This window comes from Camelus dromedarius, chromosome 3, assembly GCF_036321535.1.
Source record: "Camelus dromedarius isolate mCamDro1 chromosome 3, mCamDro1.pat, whole genome shotgun sequence".
Classification (NCBI taxonomy): domain Eukaryota; kingdom Metazoa; phylum Chordata; class Mammalia; order Artiodactyla; family Camelidae; genus Camelus; species Camelus dromedarius.
The window spans coordinates 95930821-95951884 of record NC_087438.1 but is presented as its reverse complement, the minus strand read 5'-3'; the positions used below and the strand labels follow the sequence as shown (position 1 = coordinate 95951884).

At 42.5% G+C, this 21064-nt stretch overlaps 1 long non-coding RNA gene across 1 annotated transcript in view; it reads left to right on the top strand.

Moving 5' to 3' along the window:
* Positions 1-13441, top strand: part of LOC116152284 (uncharacterized) — a 33513-nt gene extending 20072 nt beyond the window's left edge. Inside the window, exon 3 of the long non-coding RNA XR_010380368.1 lies at positions 13229-13441. This is a non-coding gene — a long non-coding RNA (uncharacterized LOC116152284). The remainder of the gene's footprint in view (positions 1-13228) is intronic.
* The last annotated feature ends 7623 nt before the right edge of the window (positions 13442-21064 follow it).

The following is a 21064-nucleotide window of genomic DNA, read 5'->3' as shown; positions in this document are numbered from 1 at the left end:
AGGATCATTTAACTTTTGGATATTTGAATTTGTCACTTTTCTTTTATGATATCTGGGGTTTGTGTCATATTTTTAAAAGCCTTTGATTTTAAAATTATAAAAATATACCTTGCCATATGTTTTGTCAAGCATTTTAATGTTTTTTTTAAAGATGTTATTATGAAAAGTTTCAAGTAGGCCTCTCTTCTCCCTGTCTCCCAGCCGTGTACTTCTACCCAGAGGCAATACTGTGATCGGTTTTTTGCGAATCTTTCTAGAGGCAATCTGTGCATATAAAAGTAAATACTTTCTATATTCTCTCCCTCTTTATATACCAGTAATAGCCTGCTGAACACACTCTAATATATCTTAATTTTTTCGATTAACAAAATGTCTTTGAGGTAGTTTCATATCAGCACCATCAAGTTGCCTCATTCTTTAGGGATTTCAGATATCTCTAGGATATGTGATTGTATTCAAGCTTTGTATCAACTCTGTGAGGTTATGAGCAGACATTCCTGTGATACAGATGAGGAAACTGAATTGTCTAGAGGTTCAGCAGCTTGTACAATTTTTATTTTCCCTCGTAGTAACAGGGCTGGGATTTAAATTCAGGCCTTGTGGTTCCAGTTCTAACACTCTTCTTTCATTATACACAAAAATTATACCACATATTCCACAGAAACTTCCTTGTCACCTTATTCTGTTGGAGCTGAATTTTCTGTGTTCATTTGTCTTTATTTTTCCTAGATCTAGATTTGTGATTTCCTTTCACCACGTTGTACATTTAATTCCTCCATCTTCAGGCTTCTCTTGTTGCTGTTGATAAGCCAGCTATTAAGCTAACTCATTCCTCTTTGTCATTTTCTTCCGAGTACTCTTGTACTCTTGTGATTTTTTCCCCTTTATTTTTGGTGTTCTGTGGTTTCACTATATCATCATATACCAGGTGATTAAAAAACAAACAAGCAAACAAACTTACCCTTCTTGGGATTTGTTTGGTTCCTTGAATCTGTGCATTGGTATCTCTTATATGTTCTGGAAAATCCTCTCTAAATTTTGCCTCTGACCCATTTTCTCTTTTATCCTACTTTTAGAACTCATTAAACATGTTAGGTATTTTTATTCCTCCCCTTTGTTGCTTTGTTTTTTTGAAACACCTTTACTGAGATATAGTTCATATACCGTACAGTTCACCAATTTAAAGTATACAATTCAGTAGTTTCTTGGTATATTCACAAAATTGTGAAACCAACACTGAATCAATTTTAGAACTTTTAATTGCCTCAGAAGGGAAGTCCATGCCCTTTAGCTATCATCTCATCCTTATAGTTATGAACTAAGTGTCTGTTTCCCCCTAAAATTCGTGTGTTGAAATTCCTCAATGTGATGGTATTTGGACGTGGGGCCATTAGGAGGTATGGAGATCCTCATGATGGAGATCCTCAAGATTGGGATTTGTGCCCTTTTTATAAGAGACCAGAGAGCTAACTTACCCTTTTTTAGCCATGTGAGGATACAAGAAGCCAGCAGTCTGTAACCCAGTAGAAGGTCCTTAAAACCCAACAGTGTTACCACTCTGATCTCAGACTTCCAGGGTCTAGAACAATGAGAAATAAATGTCTGTTTATAAGCCTCCTAGTCTATGGTAGTTTGAAATAGCAGCATGCACTGACTGAGAAACTGTCCAACCCCAAGCAACCACTAATCTACTTCCTGTCTCTTTCTATTTGCCTGTTCTGACATTTCATGTAAAAAAAAAAATTATATAACATATGGACTTTTGTGAGTGGCTTCTTTCACTTAGCATAGTGTCTTCAAGGTTCATCAGTGTTATAGCTTGTACCCACACTTCATTCTTTTTTTATGGCTGAATAACATTCCATTGTGATAAACCACATCTTGCTTATCTGTTCATTAATTGATGGACATTTGAGTTGTTTCCATCTTCAGGCTAGTATAAATAATGCTGTTGTAAACATTGATGTACAAGTTTTTGTGTGGACCTATATTTCCTCTTCTTTTAAGTATATATACCTAAGAGTGGCATTGCTGAGTCAAATGGTAAATATGTTTAAATTTTTGAGGGACTTCTAGGCTGCTTTCCAAAATTTTTTGTTTTACATTCCTGCTAGCAGTGTGTGAGTTCCAGTTTCTCCACATCCTCATTTATTTTTATATGACTTTTCAATTATAGCCATTCTACTGGGTTTGAAGTGGCTTCAGTTTCCATATCCCTGATACTAATGATATTGAGTATATTTTAAATGTGCTTACTGGTCTTTTGTGTATCTTCTTTGGAGAAATGTCTCTTCAGATATTTTGACCACTTTTGAATTGAGTTATCTGTCTTTATTGTTGAGTGTGTTTTTTTTTTAAAATATATTTTAGACACAAGTCCATTAACAGATGTGGTTTGGAAATGTTTTCTACTATTCTGTGGTCTGTCGTCATTCACTTTCTTGGTAGTGTCCTTTGAAGCAAGAAAGTTTAAATTTTGATTAAGTCTAATTTAACTATTTTTTCCTTTGTTCTTTGTGCTTTTGGTGTCACATCTAAGAATACATTGCCTAATCCAAGGTCATGAAGATTTATGGCTGTCTTTTCTTCTATGAGTTTTATAATCTTGCTGTCACATTTAGGTTTTTGATCCATTTTGAGTTAATTTTTGTATATGCAAAATAAGGGTACAACTTCATTCTTATGCATTGGCTTATCCAGTTGTCCCAGCACAATTTATTGACAAGACTACTTTTTCCCCGTTGAATGATTTTAGATTTTTGTTGAAATCAACTGACCATAAAGTATGGATTTCTTTTTGGACTCTCAGTTCAAATCTGTTGATCTGTACGTCTGTCTTTTTGCAGGTACTACAGGGTCTTGATTACTGTAGCTTTGTCGTATGTTTTGTTAAACTTACTCCTATTTTTACTCTTTTTGATGCTGTTGTAAATTGAATTGCGTTCTTAATTTCATTTTCAGATTGCTTATTGCTAGTGCATAGAAATAAAATAGATTTTAAAATTGACCTGGTGTTCTGAAAGCTTGCTGCACTCATTTATTAGTTCTAGTGGTTTTTAGTGGATTTCTTAGGATTTTGTACATACAAGATCATGTCATCTGTGAACAGAGATAGCTTTACTTCTCCCTTTTCAATCTAGATGTCATTTATTTAATTTTATTGTCTTACTGCTCTGGCCAGAACATCTGGGAAAATGTTAAGTAAAAGTGGCATACTGGACATACTTTTGTTCCTGATCTTAGGTGGAGAGCCCCCAGTTTTGGTCCCATTAAGTACGGTGTTAACTGTGGAGTTTTTATAGATGCCCTTTATCATATTGAGAAAATTCCCTTCTGTTCCTAGTTTGTTGAGGTTTTTATTATGAAATGGTTTTGGATTTTGTCAAATGCCTTTTCTTCATCTATTAAGATAATCATGTTTTATTCTATTGATATGGTATATTAATTGATTTTCAGATGTTAAATATCCTTCCCATTTCTCTTCCATATTTCCATCTTATTACAGCAGTTTTATTTTTTATCGTCTGTGTCTCCCCACTAGAGTATGAGCTTGATGAAGGTAGAAACTGCATCCACGATAGATTCTTGACTTTTAGGAGGGAGATATTTGTGGATACTGAAATATCTGAATCCCTCTGCAAAATGCCACTGAGGAAAAAGGAGAGAAAAACAAATTGGATTGAGCTGTGTGTTCTGGGTAGTCATTGGAGCCCAATCACCAGAGAAGTATCTTTTTCTTATATACCAATCTTCCAGCAAGTAATTTGATTTTGCGCTTCAGCAAAACAACAAACCAGGGACCTTAGGATCACTCTTGAATAGCATAAACATTCATTGCTACATTCTCTCATACTGCAGGAATAAACACAGACCACTGGTGTTCACCCCTGCAGTGTCTGGCATGTAGTGGGAGAACAAAAAAAGTTTGTTCATTTTATTAGGACTGTGTATTCTGTGTTAGTTGCTGAGGTTATAGAAATGCATAAAATATGTTCCTTATCTCAGAATCATTGGAGGTAGAGAGACAATTAAAATACAGGGTGAGGGGGTGGGTATAACTCTGTGGAAGAGCATGTGCTTAGCATGCACAAGGGCCTGGGTTCAATCCCCAGTACCTCCATTAAAAAAATACAGAGAAAGTGGTATGGTGGTGCAACCACTGCAGAAGGGGAGAGAATGAGGCTTCCTGTAGCAAGTGGGGTCGGAGCTTTCCTCTCACCACCTTCATTGCCATCTCCTTGTTGCCATCAGCTCTCTCCTAGAATGATATAGGAACCTCTAACTGACCCCTTTGCTTCTACCTGGCTACCTATGTAGTCTGTTCTTAGTACACCATTTGGAGTGATCCTTTAAAAGCTTACGTATATTTATGTCTGTCTTCTACTCATAGCCCAGACCGACTGCTTGCCTTTCCAGAGTCAAAGCCCAAGTTGTGACATGGTTCACAAGTTCCCCTGATCTGGTCCTCCACTATCTCTCTGACCTCTTCTCCTACTTTCTGTCTTCATCGTACCACTGCACGCACTCTGACTCCTGCTGGTCGACCAACACATCACACTCATTCTGCTCCCACGTGGGGCCTTTGTATGTATGGTTTCCTCTTCCAAAATGCTCTTCCCAGATATCATTTCCTCACTCTGTTCAGGCCTCTGTTCAAAGCCCTCGAGAGCAAGGCCTTCTCTGACTACAGAAACTAACAGACTGCTTCCCTGTTCCCTCTCCACCAGAACTTGCTTTATTTTTGCTATACCGCTCATTTATTTATGTATTTATTGTGTCTTCCCCAAGTAGAATGTAAGTTCGTGAAGTCAGAGCTGACTTCGCCCATTTTGTTCACTGTTGTTACTCCCATTGCCTAGGACACTTCCCAACACATAGTAGGTCCTTATTAAATATTTGCTGACCTGGAGGATGAGTCAGAGTGACTTAGGAAGAAGAAAGGAGCTGGGATATGAGGTGGATAGGCCCTTTATTGAACTGAGTGGTTTTTAACTCCCCCGTGTGTGGGTTTGGGTTTTGAACTAGCTGGTTGCTGATGCCCATTTTCATCCAATCATCTCTGAAGTAACACAACAAAATGGCAGTTTTGCAGCTCAGAATGGACTGGAGTGTATGTGGAGGACAGTGACAGCTCTGAGCAATCTGAGGTTGGAGGGGTGTCTGAAGATTGGTGGCACCAAAGCTCATTACCAGGCAGTGAAGATAGTTCCTGAGATCAAGATGAATTATAGATGCTTCCCAGCACTATTTTGAAAGGCACCTGGTTCTCTCATCCCAAGAACAGCCCCTTCACCAAACCACAAAGCTCAAAATTTATAAAAGGCATCCCCAGCATAATGTATTATTAATAACTGTCATTTATTGAGTGCTTCCCTTGTGCCTTGCTCAGTGCTGGGAGCTTTATAATGTTCTTTCCTATAATCCTCTGAGATAAGTACTCCATCTTACAGTTAAAAAAAAAAAAACAGGTGCTGAGAAAATTAGTAAGTTGCCTAGGGCCATGGGGCTGGTAAGTGGCTAAGCTAGTAAATTTTAATTCCAGTCTGATGGAGTCGAAAACCCATGTTCTTGGCCACAATGTATATTCTCCAGATCAGCCACCTGCAACAAGTATTTTACCTCTGAGGGCAAGAACACATCCCTTTGGTTTCTGTACTTTTCTGCTTTCAGAAATGAGGTTTGGGATGTTTCGGAAGCTGCAGGTGTGTGTTTACCCAACAGCTTTGACAGGACAAGGGCAGAAGGGGCCGTGGAGGCCTGGACACTGCTCTAACTGTATTAGCTATGATTTAATATATAGTATTGTCAAAACTCAATTAGGGAAGTCATTAGGAGTGCAAAGGGCCAAGCAGATTAAGAAGGTAATGCTTTTTAGAATAAATATATTCTTGTCTAGGAAATGTGTTTTCTATAATTATTTTGGGAGTCCAGGTTCCATAAGCTTTATTGAAGGGAGCCTGATATATTTTGGGCAGAGTTTGGAATAGCCCAGGTTTCCTTAGGGAAAGAGCAGGAGGTGTGTATTGAAGTGTAATGAGGAGTTTCTGTCATTCTCCTGTAGAGAATTAGGGAGCTGGATGGGAGGGTGTGTGAGCTTCAGAAAAAGAAATGCAGACCACAAGTGGTTATAGGTTTTCAGAGGGTTTACAGATATTGTTTGCAGTCCAGATAATAACAGAATTCCTCCTTTTGGAGGCTGGTGGTATTTTTATGGGCAGCTGGGAGGGGGCTTAGCCCACAGAGACTGTTCGTGGCATCAAGGAACCAGATATTTTCAGATGAAGCACTGGTGCAGTTTCTGGTTATATCAAGGGCTATGTTGTGAGATCTCTGGATTATGTTAAGGGACGGTTGTGTGACACCCCTAGGTTATATCATGGGCAATGCTGTGAGAACCCTTAGTTCTCAGTACACTGTGAAGCACTGTGGAAAGAGCTGGGGCATTTGAAGTTAGAGAACCATTCATGGGGGCTGAGCATGTCTTAAATCCCTCTACCTGTATTATTCTATGATAACATCTCCTTTAGGGGTGGGCCTCAGAGTCTTGCCGATGATGGAGGGGAACCCTGGGAACACTGGAAAAGCTACGACTTTGTCCAGCTTTCAGACAGTTGCCTCTAAGCCTCTTTAAGATGAGAAAGATTCTCAGGATTGTCATGAGGCTAAAAGGAGTTTTTGTAGGCTATGAAGTCAGTTGTCAACAAGTTCAACAAAGTAGGGGTTTGTGAAGAGAGGCATGATATTTTGGTCTCCGTTTCAGATCCTTCCTCTTTACTCTTGTGCTGGGGCTGTGCCCAGCCAGTCATGCAAATTCTAAGGTGAGCCTGGCCAGTTTAGGCTCATTAGCTTTGTCAGGCAACCTGTTTTGTGGGGGAAACACAGTGTGTGTGTGTGTGTGTGTGTGTGTGTGTGTGTGTTTGTGTGTGTGTGTGTGTGTGTGTGTATCTAGAAGGCAGTTGGGAGGAGTCAAGGCCCGTGAGATTCTGTGAGGCTGTCGAACTGCCTCTACATGGCATAGGCACCCCACGGCAGGGGGAACCCTGTCTTACTTCTGAGCTGCTCACTTTCCCATTCCCTACCCCACTGTACACCCCAGACCTGGCTGTCCACTATCCAGGTTCATCTTTACATTTTCCTATATTTGGACTTGAGTTTGGTTCCTCCATTCAATGTCTTAATTGAGTTCCCCCTCTGAGTGAGTTTCCTTACTCCCTTGGAATTTGTTTACTCTCAAAGAAAACTTCTCTAACATACCATTAATACTGTTTAACACTCACTTTATGGAGACAATGTCTCACTCCAAGGAAGAACTCCAAAGATGAGTACTGCAGTCACTGGGAAGGCCAACGGTCCAGATCCAGGGGCTCCTGACCATGGAGAGAAAGATCTGGCTGGAAGAGCCATGGGAAGAGGAGGGAGGGAAAAAGAAAGTGAGAAGGAGGAAAGCTCCATTATGCAGGAGCTGTGGGAGGTGACTGGAGAGAATACTATTGTGCAAGAGATGTTGGACTCTGTACATATCACAAGCTAATTAAGAATAGATTAAGCTGCTTTGGTGTCAAAATAGCTGTGGGGAAAACAACCTTAATAGCAAGTTGCAGATGAAAGAAAATGAAATGGGAAAGAAATGAGGAGGATTTAAAAGAAAACAATCAAGCTGGAGGGAATGGAGAGAGCAGAATAAAGCAGAGCATTTAAAAAATTAAAGAAGTTGGCATGGGGTGCCATATGCATTTCTGATGAGCACCGGGGGAAGAGAGCCTCGTCCCACATTGCCTGGGCCTCAGTGTTTGTCATATTCAAAGCCCCAAAGTTCCTAGGGGTCAGAAGACAGGAGAAGGGAGGTGGTGGAAATTTTGGGGCAGGAGGAGCAGCTTCAGGTGGCCAGGCTGTGCTCTGTCCCTTCTCAGTCTCAGCTTTGCTACTCCCTGTAATTCTGACCCCTGTCTTCCTCTTTTTATTCTTTGCAGTGAGACCCTGCTCCTTCCATCCCTCTCAGGGCTTTCATCACCATCCCTTAGGGCATGAGTCTCAAATCTGGGTTCCCATTCCAGATGGATTTCTTGAGTTGTCTCGCTGCTACCCACCCCATCCTACATGATCTCACCTCACACGTCTGAAATGTACTCCCTCCTCTCCCCAGGATGCCCATACATGCTTCTCCTCCAGATTTCCCCATCCCAGCGATGGCACCACCATCCACCCAGTCTCTTGAGCCAGAGCACTGGGAATCTTTCTTGACTCTCCCCTCTCCTATCAGTTACTGCTTTCACTTGATTCCACCTTCTACGTATATCTCAAATCAGCTCAGCATTTCTCTTCACCTCACTGCCACTCTCTTGTTCATCACTTACCTGTACAATTGCAGTGGCCCAAAGAATTGTTCTGATCCATTCTCCCCACTCCCCAATCCTCTCCCCACATGGTAGCCTAAATGCTCCTTCCATAACCAATCTAATCACATCACTCTCCTTCCTCAAAACCTTCAGTTCTCCTTCTCTGTTCCGGTTATTTATTGCTGCATGAAAATACTACTCCAAAATTTAGTAGTTTAAAACAACAGCCATTTTATTATATCTCATAAATTGTGGGTCAGGAATTCAGGCAGGGTTCAGCTGGGTACTTCTTCTGGTTCATGGGGCATCCACAGAGGTCATTTGGTCATATTCAGCTGGTAATGGGCTAGTCTACAGTGCAGGATGGCCTCACTCCCATATATGGCACTTTAGTGGAGAGGGCCAAAAGGCTGGGCTTAGCTGGGTCTGTCATCTAGAGCACCTACATGTGGCCCCTCCAGCATAGTGGTCTTAGGGTAGTTGGTCTTCCATGGTGGCTCATGGCTCCAAGAGTGAGAGTTCCAGTGAAGAAGGTGGAAGCTGCATGGTGTTTCATGGCTCAGCCTCAAGTCATATGCCATCATTTCCAGGTACTGTGTAGGCTGAAGCAATTACAAGCCTGCCAAGTTCCCAGGAGAATAGACAAAGACCCTACATCTCAATGGGAGGGATGCAGCCATGCCTTTAGAGGATGGCTTTGGTATCATGGCCTCCTCTCTACTCAGCACTCCCTAACTCATTGTATTTTATTCTCCAGGCTCCAGCCATCCTTAGCAATTTATAACTCCTTGAGTAGTCTGAGCTCTCTTGCACTATTGGTTCCACCCTCTGTTTAGAGTGACCTTCTTACTTGTTCATCTGACAAATTCCTACTTCCCTTCAAGTCTTAGCTTGAGTGCTACTTCCTGCAGGAGGATTTCCATGAATTTGTTAGTCTAGGTTAGGTGGTTTCCCATGTGGCCAAATAATACTCATTGCACAGTATTATGATTGCCTATATAACAGTCTACATCTTTCACTGAATTGAAGGTCATTAGAGCACAAGACTATGTCATGTTCATCTTTTATCTTTGGGCTCCAACACAAAACCTAGCATGTATTAATTGCCCCAAATATATTTATTGCATTCCATACTCTCTCTGAGTCCCAGTTTCCTTATTTGTAAATTGGGAAAACAAATATTTTTGTCCAAAATGCTATTGTCTCACTCAGTTGCTTTCTTAGCATAGAATGGAAACAGATCCTGAAGTTAGAACTGGGCTCAGCAAGAAGGAAGATTGTGATCCATTAGTGATGTCTGCCATGGGTGCAGCAGAGGGAAGAGGTAGCTTATATACTATGCATTTGACATACCTAGATTATGTCAACTTCAAATATCTGTCCATAGCACTATCTACATCACTTCTACCTAGACTCCTAGACTGAGAGCTGAAAGTTTCCCATGGGATCACTCAGTCCCATATTCTCATTGCATAGATGAGAAAACTAATACCCAGAGGGAAAGTGATTCATCTGAAGTCAGAACCAGAGTCCAGGGTGAGACCTAATATGATGAATTAATTTGCAGTTGTGTAAGCAGGGCAGGAATTGAGGTTTAGTATACAAGATAGTAAATGTTAACCCCAGCTCGGTGTTAATTCCCTCTCTTGTCAATTCTGAGATTTCAGACAACTTGGCAATAGAACAAACTGGATTTGAATTCTATGCATACTTAATAGTTGTGTGTTCTTGAAAAAATTACTTGACTTTTCTAAACTTCAGTTTCCCTTCCTGTAAAATGTGAGTAATAGTAATACCTACCACTATTGTGGCTTGCACCTGGGAACTGTCTCTAGACCACTGCCAGAGCAGAGACACTTTCCATCAGGATTTCTGTAAGGGAGAAAGGGAAGTTCATCTAACAGGCCAGATGCTTTATCAGATCTAAATAGCTTTGTCTTTGGGGAAGGGAGGGAAGAATGGTAAAAGTTAATAGAAAACAATTGATTTCAGATAAAATTTATATATATGTCTTTTTTCCTCAGCCTATTAGGGGACAGTGTCAAAGTCCCCTGGGGTTTGGAAGTTTGTTCCTAAATGCTGAACTGTAATGAATTAAGGTAAACTGATTATAAGTTTTAAAAGTAAATAATTTGGGAAAAGTCAGTAGAGGGTGATTATTGCCGCGGCCGGTGCTACAGTGAGGACTCGGGAAGCGGCAAGAGTGGTTTGTGTTGATCTAATTTCTGGAGGGCTAATCCATGAAGCTCTCCAGGCAACATGACAAATGCACTTCTAATCATCTCCATATTAAATTTAGTATCAAGGAGAGGGGCACTTCTCTCTCTTCAATTTCATAGGAATGTGATTAACACAGATCTGAAAAAAGTTAAAGGAAACAATTTGATTTTAACTTCATAGTCTGTTTCAGAGCGAAAATTAAGATGTATTTGTCGGGTTTCCATGGATGAGTTCCCAGGGACTCTAAATTGTGATTGAACCAAGTCCATCTTGTATTTTTCCTTCCTCCCTTTCCCCTTTCCTGGAGGTTTAGTTCTGCTGAGAATGAAGCAAGGCGGAGAAAGAAATGAACCAGAGGAGCGCGAGGAGGATGGCAGGCTGGGGCTGGGCAGGAGAGGTGCTTTGACAACATTGCATTGTGAAGGAGTTCAGGCTGGTGTAGACAGGGGAAATGAGCCCCTTGGTTGGCAATGAATCCTTTGTCAGCATGAGAGTGGGCCCTCTGAATTTGGAACAAGCAATTTGAACACAACCAAGAAGGAACGTCCCTAAAAAATTGTAAATCTGGTGGTCAGCAGATGGCTTTAGTGCTGACATGTAGTAGGCTACAATTCCATTGACAGTCATCCAGGTTGGAGACAACTCCAAATCCTCTTGTTTCTCTGGACCCTCTCCCTCACTTTCCAACAACAATGTTTTAGATTCAAAGGTTAAGAATTTGAGAAGTTCTGTGGGCTTTCGGCACCTGGAAAGTTCTCTCCTAAGATTCTCTCCCTCAATTTAATAATTTTCAGGAATAGTGAAGGAAGATAAAGTGGAGGAGAGAAATGGAACTCCTCTGACTTTGACAATAAAGGCACCTGTAGCTTTCCTGTCTCACTTTGTGAAAATAGGCTTTGCCTTGCTGCTCTCAGCCCGTGGTGTCTGAGATTTTTTTTTTTTTTAACAGAGATGCTTTTTTGGTGTTTGCTTAGAAATATATCTACTTCTTTTAGGGAAGGGCCTTCTCTGAACATGCTCTTACCTTTAGTCAGTAATTTAAGAAACACCGACCCTTGGTCTGGCTAAACATTAGAAGATGGTGTAATTAAAGGAATGTCTTTAATCGGGAAATTGACCCAGAGCCCAATTTAGCATCATCATCTAGGCCAGACAGGGCCAGGCTGACGTCAGCAGAAGTCTGGCTGCCTCAAGAGTTGGGGACAGAGCTTGCTTGATTAAGATGTTTCCTGGGAAATGGAATTAAGCCTAATGATTTCCAATGGAAGGGACTGCTAATTGGGGTGGCAGTGCTGCTTAATTGGGACACCTGCAGGTAATTAAAGGCTCCCTCCTGATGGCCTTCTCTGTACTGAAGACTCTGGGAGAATAAGACAATGTGGAGGATACAGGCATTCTCAGAACCTGTGCTGCATCTCTGCCTTGACCCTCTGTCCAAGGCCTTTCAACTAGGTCACCTTCCTACTCCTTGGCAAACAGTGCTTTGAGTGAGGTCTTCCATGGATTCTTAGGACCTTGAGTGAATTTAGGTATCTGGAGCTAAGCTGCTGCCTGGGAGTCTAGTGAGCTCCCTGGAAATGGGAGAAGAAGGGACTGAGGTAACATGGCAATGCCCAGGAGAGGCCCTGCATTTTGATCTTGACATTCAGACCCCAGAGACCCATGGGGGAAGGGAGCCCTGGCAGAAAATACTCTAGATTAAGAATTGGATAAACTGATTTCCGGATCCAAGTCTACTGCCAACAGGCATTGTGATTCACCTCTTTAGGCCTCAGTTTCTTCAACTGTAAAATGGGAATAGTTCTTTCTAATTATGGACAATGAAAAGATACTTTCATTCTAGGTACTGGGTAAGGAACTGAAGAATGATGAAATTTTCAACTATATTCTAAGGAACTCAGTCTGGTGAGGTAGACAAACCTGTAAATCAAAAGTTGCCTTTTGGTGTTACAGGTCGTACTGTACAACAGGGGAGCAGATCAGTCATCAGAGAAGAATGGCGCAGGCTTCCGAGGCAGATAATGTTTAAGGGAGAGTTTTGAGAGAAGAAGTTTTATGAACAGTTACGGCAGAGGGAGAGAGCATCGCAGGCCCAGAGAAGAGCAGATGCAAAGGTGCGGGCACGCAAACCCTGTGGTCCACCAGAGTCGTCACGGGTGGTGGGCCTCTGTTGAGTGGGAAGGATGTGCATTTGGGGGAAAGAGAAGAGTGAGGGGAATACGAGACATGGAAGGTCACAGGAGATGGATCGTGAGAGGCCATAGACACGTTACTCTAGGGGCTTGGTTGAGCTTTTTCCCATAGGCAGTGGATGATTGTTGAAGTGTGTTCAGTGTGGGAGTAAGAGTCACAGCTGAGTTTGGGAAAAGTTGCTCTGATAGAAGTGTGGTCCTGATGGGGGAGCTGGGTTGGAGACACCAAGCTGGAGACAAGGAGACTGCGGTGACAGTCCAGAAGATGGGTGGCAAGTCCCTAAATTCAGGCAAAGCCAGTGGGAAGTGAGAGGAGGGCCTGATTGGAGTTTGTATCATAGACTGCTTTGTTTGCCGGTGTTTATGTTTTTCAGCTCCTGAGAACTCTGGAATCACAGCCTCATTCTGGCCTTTACTTCCCTTTTAGCCAAAGTCTTCTTGCTGACTCTTCTTTACCTGCTCTAACCCTTTGCTCTGCAGAGAGAGGCTCCCGGAACCTGAATTTCCAAAGGAGACTTTGGCCAGCCCTGGGACTCGCCACTTGGTGTCCTCAGACAAGGGGAGTGAGATAGGACGAGACTTTGGGGCCTCTGGCTTTCCCAGGAGGCTCAGGAAAGAGATTGCTGGCAACAGACGGGAATGCAGCCTGGCGCTTGAGTTGCAATGGGTTTGGAACAAACACTAGATTGAAAAGCAGCCGAGATGGGGAAGTACAAAGGTGAGCTGGAGCCGGCGGTAATTGCAGCTTTCACAGTGGCTGTCATTTTCTGTTTTCTCCTTTCATACCTGGCAGTTTGGGTAATAGGCCCAGCATTCATGCCTCAGTGGATAAGGTAGGAGTCCATTTCCAATTTTTTGAAAAGTTGTTCCCCAGGGTTGGGTCACCTTAAAGTCTTGGTACAGGCTGTTGGGGCCAATGCAAACTCTTGGGACTAAAGCTGTTACCTTCTAGGTCTCGTCAAAAAGCATCTTCAGGGTTGAAGTTTTCTGAAGTGTTCATTTACGATTCTCTATAAAGTGCTTCTTTGAATAGCCTGTGTGCAGAGTGTGAGCTAATGGGGATGAGGTAAACTAGGCAGGGGGTTTTCTTGCTTTTCCATCTGAAGAAGCAGAGACCCATCCCTCCCCCTCTTAACTCTTACAGCACTCACTGTATGAACCACCCCTTGTCAGAGAAGACCTTAGACTAAGATTGGAAAGTGTGTGTCTATGTGGAAAGTATTGCTTGGTACATTTTTAGAATTCTCATTCCTAAGTGAAACTCAGTCCCTTTCAATTTGTTTTGTTTCCTTCTGAAGTCCTGAGTTAAAAGAACCCATTAGAGTAGGAGTCTGGAAGGGCCCTTCCTGTCTGGGAAACCACAGGCCGACCTGCCTTCTATCCCAGCCTCTTGAAGTCAGGAGCTTGTGTTTTCCCCTGTGGCCTTCATGTGCCCAGGCAGTGAAACACCTTTAGAATTTCTGTAGGACAAGCTTTTCCACTGACTGCGTGACACTGATTTCACCCATGGTAAGGAAGAGTCTATTACCTTGGTCTATACTTGCTAGGTGAATGAATGAATTTTATACTTTATTCTGCAAAAGTGTTTTCCAAACGGAAAAGTAGGGACTGTGCTATTAAGTTTATGCCCAGACATTTCCCCAAAACCATAGAGAGGGCTGTCCTACCTTAGCAAGTAGCTTCCTCTCGTGCCCACCTGGTCTGGCATAATCGGGCCTCTTTGGACTTCTGGGGCCCCTTCTTGCTTTGCTGTCTGTCCCCTTTGCTGGCTCTGTGTCAGCTGCACTGTCCCACCAGGGACACAGCACGATTGTTCCTCTGACTGAGATGTTCCTTTTCTCCACATCCAGCAAATTCTCACTCACCCTTCAGTCAGGCCCTACGGAGGTCTTACCTGATCGCTAATTTGAATTAGGTTCCCTTTCTCCACGCCATCATCCACCCCACACTCTCACTTCACGGCCCTTATTAAAATTTGTTGGGCCACATCTACATGCGAGATTATTGACTTAGTCTGTCTGCCTAGACTCTAAACTCCAGAGGGCAGGCACCTTGTCTGTTTTATCCACTGCTCAACTCTGCAACACAGTGCTTGGCACCTACTAGGTGCCTAACTAATGTCTGTTGTGGAAATGAATGCCTGGTGTAAACTTTTAGCCCAGCGTGGCAGCTGAGGTGGCAGTGCTGGAAAGCATTAGCTGCAGCACAGTCTAGGTCTGGTCCATCCCAGAAACTAGGACTTTCCTGCCCTGTAGGGGCCATCAGAGTGGGGCCAGGAGGCGCACGCCAGGGCTGTGATATTTCTGACTCGACAGTAGTCCTGCTTTTGCTTCTCCCTTCCTCTTTGAGTCCTGACAGTGCCCCTGGTATTTTCTTCTGTTCCTGCAGGGTCGGGTGGTCTGATGGGCTGGGAGCCAGGGTGGGGAAGAAGGAGGGCAGCAATGGCGTGGCCAGATTGGAGGCTGGCAGAGCTGTTCCCTTAGCAGGATGTCTGATGATGAAATACCTGCGAGCCGGTTGTGTGAGGTTATTAATCTCAATTAAACCTGATTAGGATGTGATTCGATTTGGGCTGAGACTGTCCAAGCCAAGCCCAGCCCACTTGCTAGTCCGCTCAAGGGCAGGCTTGTATGACACAGGCTGGCTTTCACATCAGAACAGAAGGAGAGCCTCTGGCACCTCTGGAGGGAGGCATATCTGGGTGCCATGAAGAGTCAGGACGTGAGCCCCAGGGGGTTTCACAGATTGTGGGGACCTGGCTGCTGCTGACGTCTTGGGAAGATGTGCCCTTCACTGTCGGGAGATTGTCGTCACAATCCTGTGATTATTACCTTGAAAAAAGACACTTTTATTACTGAGGATGTATTGGGAGAGGACTTGGTGCTTTCTCAGTGTTGAGCCAGGGGAGCCAGTCGGCATGAGCAGCTTCCCAGCTCCTGCTGAGGGCCCTGTGGGTTCTTTAACAGACAGGAGTGTTGGCCAGGCCTGGCAGGCTGCTCAGGGCTCCAGTTGTTGAAAATCACAGCTCAGCCGTTGTTATCATAGGGAACAATGAATGAGGTCATCAGCATGTGGGCCAGACAGGCTGGGCCAATCATGAAACTGTTAGTGCCGGCCTGGACTCAGAACTGCAGAAGCCTGGGGAGCCGTTAGCTACTGAGTGGTGGGAAAATGTCAGCAGTCATACCCCTGCCTGTGTGCCTAAATGTGCCTGGATGTGCAGGTGAAAGTCCAAAGTGATCTGGTAGATGTTGAAGGATAGACATCTAAGCATGTCTCTGTTCTCTGAGAACTGAAGATAAAACAAAATATAAAACAAAATCCTTACACCGGAGAACAATGCATTGTAACTGACTATACTTCAATTAAAAAATTAAGAACAAAATCCCTCTTACCTTTTAAACATACTCTTAAATAATATGTCATGTTTCATGTGTGTTATCTAAAATATAAAATTTATTTTGAAAATTTTATTTTTTTTTATTTTTAAATTTTTTGTTGAAGTGTAGTTGACTTACAGTGTTAGTTTCAGGTGTACAGCAAAGTGATTCAGTTATACATATACATACATATATATTTCCTTTTCAGATAAAAGTTACTTTTGTCAAAGTAATATATTCACAGCTATAAAATACTTACAATAGAAATTAGCAGTTAAATGCCCCTGCCCCCCCATCCCTTTTCAGTTCTGTCCCCCAGTCGGTTGCTTTCCACATCTTTAATATTTCTTTGGGAATTCAATAGATAATATGCTAATACTGCCATTTCTTTCTATTGTTTTATTTATAATTGATGTAAAATATTATATAAGTTACAGGTGTACAACATAGGGATTCACAACTTTTTAAGGTTATCCTCCATTTATAGTTATTATAAAATATGGACTATATTCTCTGTGTTGTACAATATACCATTGTAGCTTATTTATTTTACCATTTCTTAGCGTATCTATGTCTTGGACGTTACTGAACTCTTGCTAGAGTGCGGGTAGGTTTAGGACGCTTGTACACAGCCCTCTACCCACCTCCCACTCCCCACCTCACTGCCACTTCCCTGTTCTTCCAGTACAAGTAGGTAACGTATTTTGTTTGAATTTGAAGTCAATGGTTACATGATTATGATTATGTAGTTAATGGACAAGCCAAGTACAGTACTATGGTTGTCTTCTTTTGAGGGGGAATTTTAATTTTGTTTCTTCCTAGAGTTAATGTCTTTTCCCCCCTATATTTTACTGGCAGAGTTTTCTTTTTATATAACCTTGATTTCTTTTCATTAGCATCCTCCACTTTCCTATTGAAAACTTTTTCTGAATAACACCTAGATATTCTATCCATTCTGCATTGTTTCCTCCTGGAGTCCTCCTTCCTGGAAGCTTCCATCTTCCTGCTCCTAATTTGGACTGAATATTCTCTAGGCCTGCGGCACAGTGTCACCCAGAGGTACTGCAGCTTCCCTGCTTCAGATTCCTGCTTAAGTTTTGAGTTCTTCCAAGTCTGAGAATGAATTTATTGACTCCCACATGATTGATAGTTTAGCCAGCTATGAAATCTCAGGTTAAAAACTTATTTGAAAGCATTGCTCCATTATCTTCTGCATCCCATGTTCAATTCTCTCCCTTTCTTTGGTCTCTCTGTGTAGAAAAGAGGAAACTAGGTGGAAACTCTACTTTTGAGGTAAATTCTTTACTTTTGTTTTCCAAGCCTTCAATTGAATTCTTTTTCTTTGGGCTATCTTATTTTTAATTTTAGATTTCTTTCTTTCAACTCTGTGCCCTTATGAAAGGGAATCCTATTTTTTTCTTGGAAGCCGTATCTATTTTTTTTTTTAATTTTGACGTTTATGTCTCTTGAGTAGCTTAGTTTGCCTGTCCTTTACTTTTTTGTGTTTGTTCTGATCTCTCTGTCATATCAGAAGAATTCCTCAAAAGTTAAGTGATATTTAGTTGGCTGTCAATGTTTCACAATAGGGTTCTAAAAAGCTGTTTGCTGTGCGCGTGCGTGTGTGAGTATGTGTGCATGTGCGTGTGTGTGCGTGTGTGTGTGATTGGTCAGTCAGCACATGTCACTGTAGTAATACCAGGCAGATGTAGGAATCTGGCCATCTTTTCTCTGGATATGAATCGTCTAGACTCCAGCCTGGGAGGAGAATGCCTTGTTCCCAGAGTGGAGAAAATGGGCCTGAGGACTTAAAGGTAACCTATGTTTATCTCTAATAGGCCTGCTGTTCTTGCATCCAGAGCCTGTGGGTGGATTTCTCCAGAGAATAAACCTTTGGGAATAGGGTGGGTGGAGGGAGTCACCCGGCTGTTTGGGGCTGTGGAGGTGCAGTAATTCTGTATTCTGACTCTCCACGGGTCCTCCTGTTTTCAGCTCTGCGGCTCATGCTCCCTACCTGCTGCCTTAGGGCAGTAGAACCTAGAAGCTTAAGTCCTGAGCCTTTCAGCGCTTCTGTGTTGGGGTGAGGGAAGAAGAGATTAGTTTGTATATATAGGTATCTCTATTTTGTGGGCACATTGGTGGTAGCTTTTTTGCTCAGCTGTGCAAATTACCAACCCTGCAACCACTTTCTGTCTTCCCAAAATCAGTGGAAAATTTTTATTCCCTGGTATCTCTTTTCTCATTCTCTTTTCCCTTGGCAATTATACTTAAACATTACTTTGCTATTGTTTGAGTGGGGTTTTCAGAGGGAGCAAAGATAAATGCTTATGGTCCATGGGGCATATTTAACTGGAGTCTTACGTTTATGGTCTTTTTAAAAATTGAATACATAGGTGATTGGCTTAAGTCCAGTGAGTACTACTGGGATTAAAGATGGACTGCTTTGGGCTCACAAAATAATTCTCCTGTGTCTTGAAGCTGTACAAAGTTTATATGCTTTTTTCCCCTCTCACAATGGCCTTTGGCATTTTCCTCTCATAATCTAATATTCAAATATTTGTAAAAAATAACTACACTCAAATGTAGTAAAGCAAACAAAACTGTTGTTTAGGGAGCAAGGCCACCCAATAATAGCTTGAAGTGTTTGTCCATGAGTTAGACAGCCCAGCTTTGGGGTGAAAGGACAGTGTAGAGATAACAATGTGTGAGGTACGAAAGTCACAGACATGGCAATAAGGACTGCTGGGAGATTTGAGCGTTTAAAAAAACGAGGTTGGCATAGTGCTTCTCACCAGCTGCCTCACTTCCAGTGTGTCTGTGGGACTCTAGCAACTGCACTGGTGGGATCCCTTTTCATCCTTCAGTGGGTAATTCCTCCCCTGGGAAGCCTTCCTTCTTCCATCCTGGGCAGGGCTAATTGCTTCTTATACAGTTTACCCTTGAACAACAAGGGTTTGAATTGGGTGGGTCCACTTACACGCAGATTTTTTTCAGTAGTAAAGACTATGGTAATACGTGATCCATGGTCAGTTGAATCTGCGGATACAGAACCTCAGATACAGAGGCACCGGGTACACAAGGGCACTGTATACAGAGGGCGGACTAGACATTATACTTGGATTTTAGATGGGGCGGAGGGTCAGAGCTCCTAACCCCGTGTTTTTCAAGGGTCAACTGTATGCTTTGGTCATGTTTGCTTTTTCACACTCTCTTGTGGTAGCTTCCAAATGCTCTTCTGTGGCCTGTAGGGTCTCTTCTGGACTGTAGCGCCCTTAGAAAATACTCGATACATCCCTGGTAGTTAATGGATGAACTGGTTATATGCTCTGGCCACTGGGCCGGGCTCAAGGGCTTGCCTTCAAGGGGTCAGCCTTCTTAGTGTGAGACTCAGGTCTTGGTATTAATATCAAAGTCACATGTCTGTGCTCAGGCATTTGCCTGCCCTCCCACCCCACTTTTAGCTTTCCTACCGTAGTAAGGCCAAGCTTGGCAGCATCACAGGGACCAGAATTCTTCCGGTTCCTCCTTCCCCCTCACTGGAACATGTATCTCCCCCTTGCCTCTCCCACTGTGAGTTCCTTAAGGGACTGTATTTGATTCATCACCACAGCCTCACTCTTCTGGCAAGGAGCCCAGTGCCTGAAACATAGTAGGCACTTAATCAGTGAATTGTAAATAATTATGCCTAAAAATCTCATAGTGCATATAGTTTTCAAGTGCCTCCGTGCATTAGCCGATTCCTAGAAACAAACAGATGAACATTGAGAAGCTTGCAAATCATGAATCTTAAGGAATTCATGGATGGCCTTACAGAACTTGAGAGCCTCTTAAAATTGGATGCAAAGTCTTGTGTATGTTTGGTATATGTGCATTTTTCTGGGGAGGAGTTATTATAGCTTTATGTTTAAAACGTTAAGAACCACCAAAGAAAATGAGGCTTGGAGCTATGCACAAATACATCTGAATATACACTCTAAGATGAGAAGTGCTCTGTCGGTGCAAGGTGTTATTATTTTTGTCTGTAGGTGTCTCCTGCTTTCAAATAGGCATTCTTCTGAGCTGACCATACCTTATGGTGCCATCCTTTCTTGGAAACACCATAGCTTTTAGGTTTATGGACCCAAAATATCTTTGGGTCCGTGGTTCTTGGAAACTAACCCTGGAATCTTAGATTCAGAGTCTCTGAGCCTCATGCATGAGTCTGAAGATCCAGGTTACCCAAAGACATTTTTAGGTTAATAACTAACCAGATTGGGTAGAGCGTTTTGTTTCACAAACATGATCATAATTTGTTCTTATTTAATTCTAAATTATAAATGATAAATGATTCTTCAGTAGGTTTTTTCCCCCTCCTTTTTAAACAGGCTCTTGAAAACATTGCTTTAATGAAAAATAAAACTTAAATGCAGCTGTGGTGTCTGTATGTAATGACTGAAGTATAATTAAGAGTTGTAATTATTTCCAATTAGGCATTTGGAATGCCAAAGTAGGGACCCCAATCAACTTAACCCAGGCAAGGGCACATCAGGTCTGAACCAGGGACAGGGCGCAGAGTAGGAAGGGGTTGACTTGGGGACTCCCTGGGATGGGACACCTCGGGATCAATTCCTAACATGTGGTGGGATGGAAGAGGGATGGTCCCAACCTTCCCGGGCTCTGGGAGGAGAGAAAGCTCTGAATAATATTTCCCTGAAGACTTCTGAGTCTTATCTACTTGAGAATAGTCAGACACCCTGGAATAACCTTCTCTCCTTATGAAAATGCAACTCTCTTCTCTGATTACCTTCCCGGATTGCCCACAGAGGCCTCGTGACCTGGTTTAATTTTCAGGCTGCCAGCCCTCCTTACTCCCATAGTTTCTTGCTACCTCACCTACAGCCACCTTCTCCATGGCCCCACTAGAGACCGTTACTATGCCCACCTTATTTTTTCACAGTTA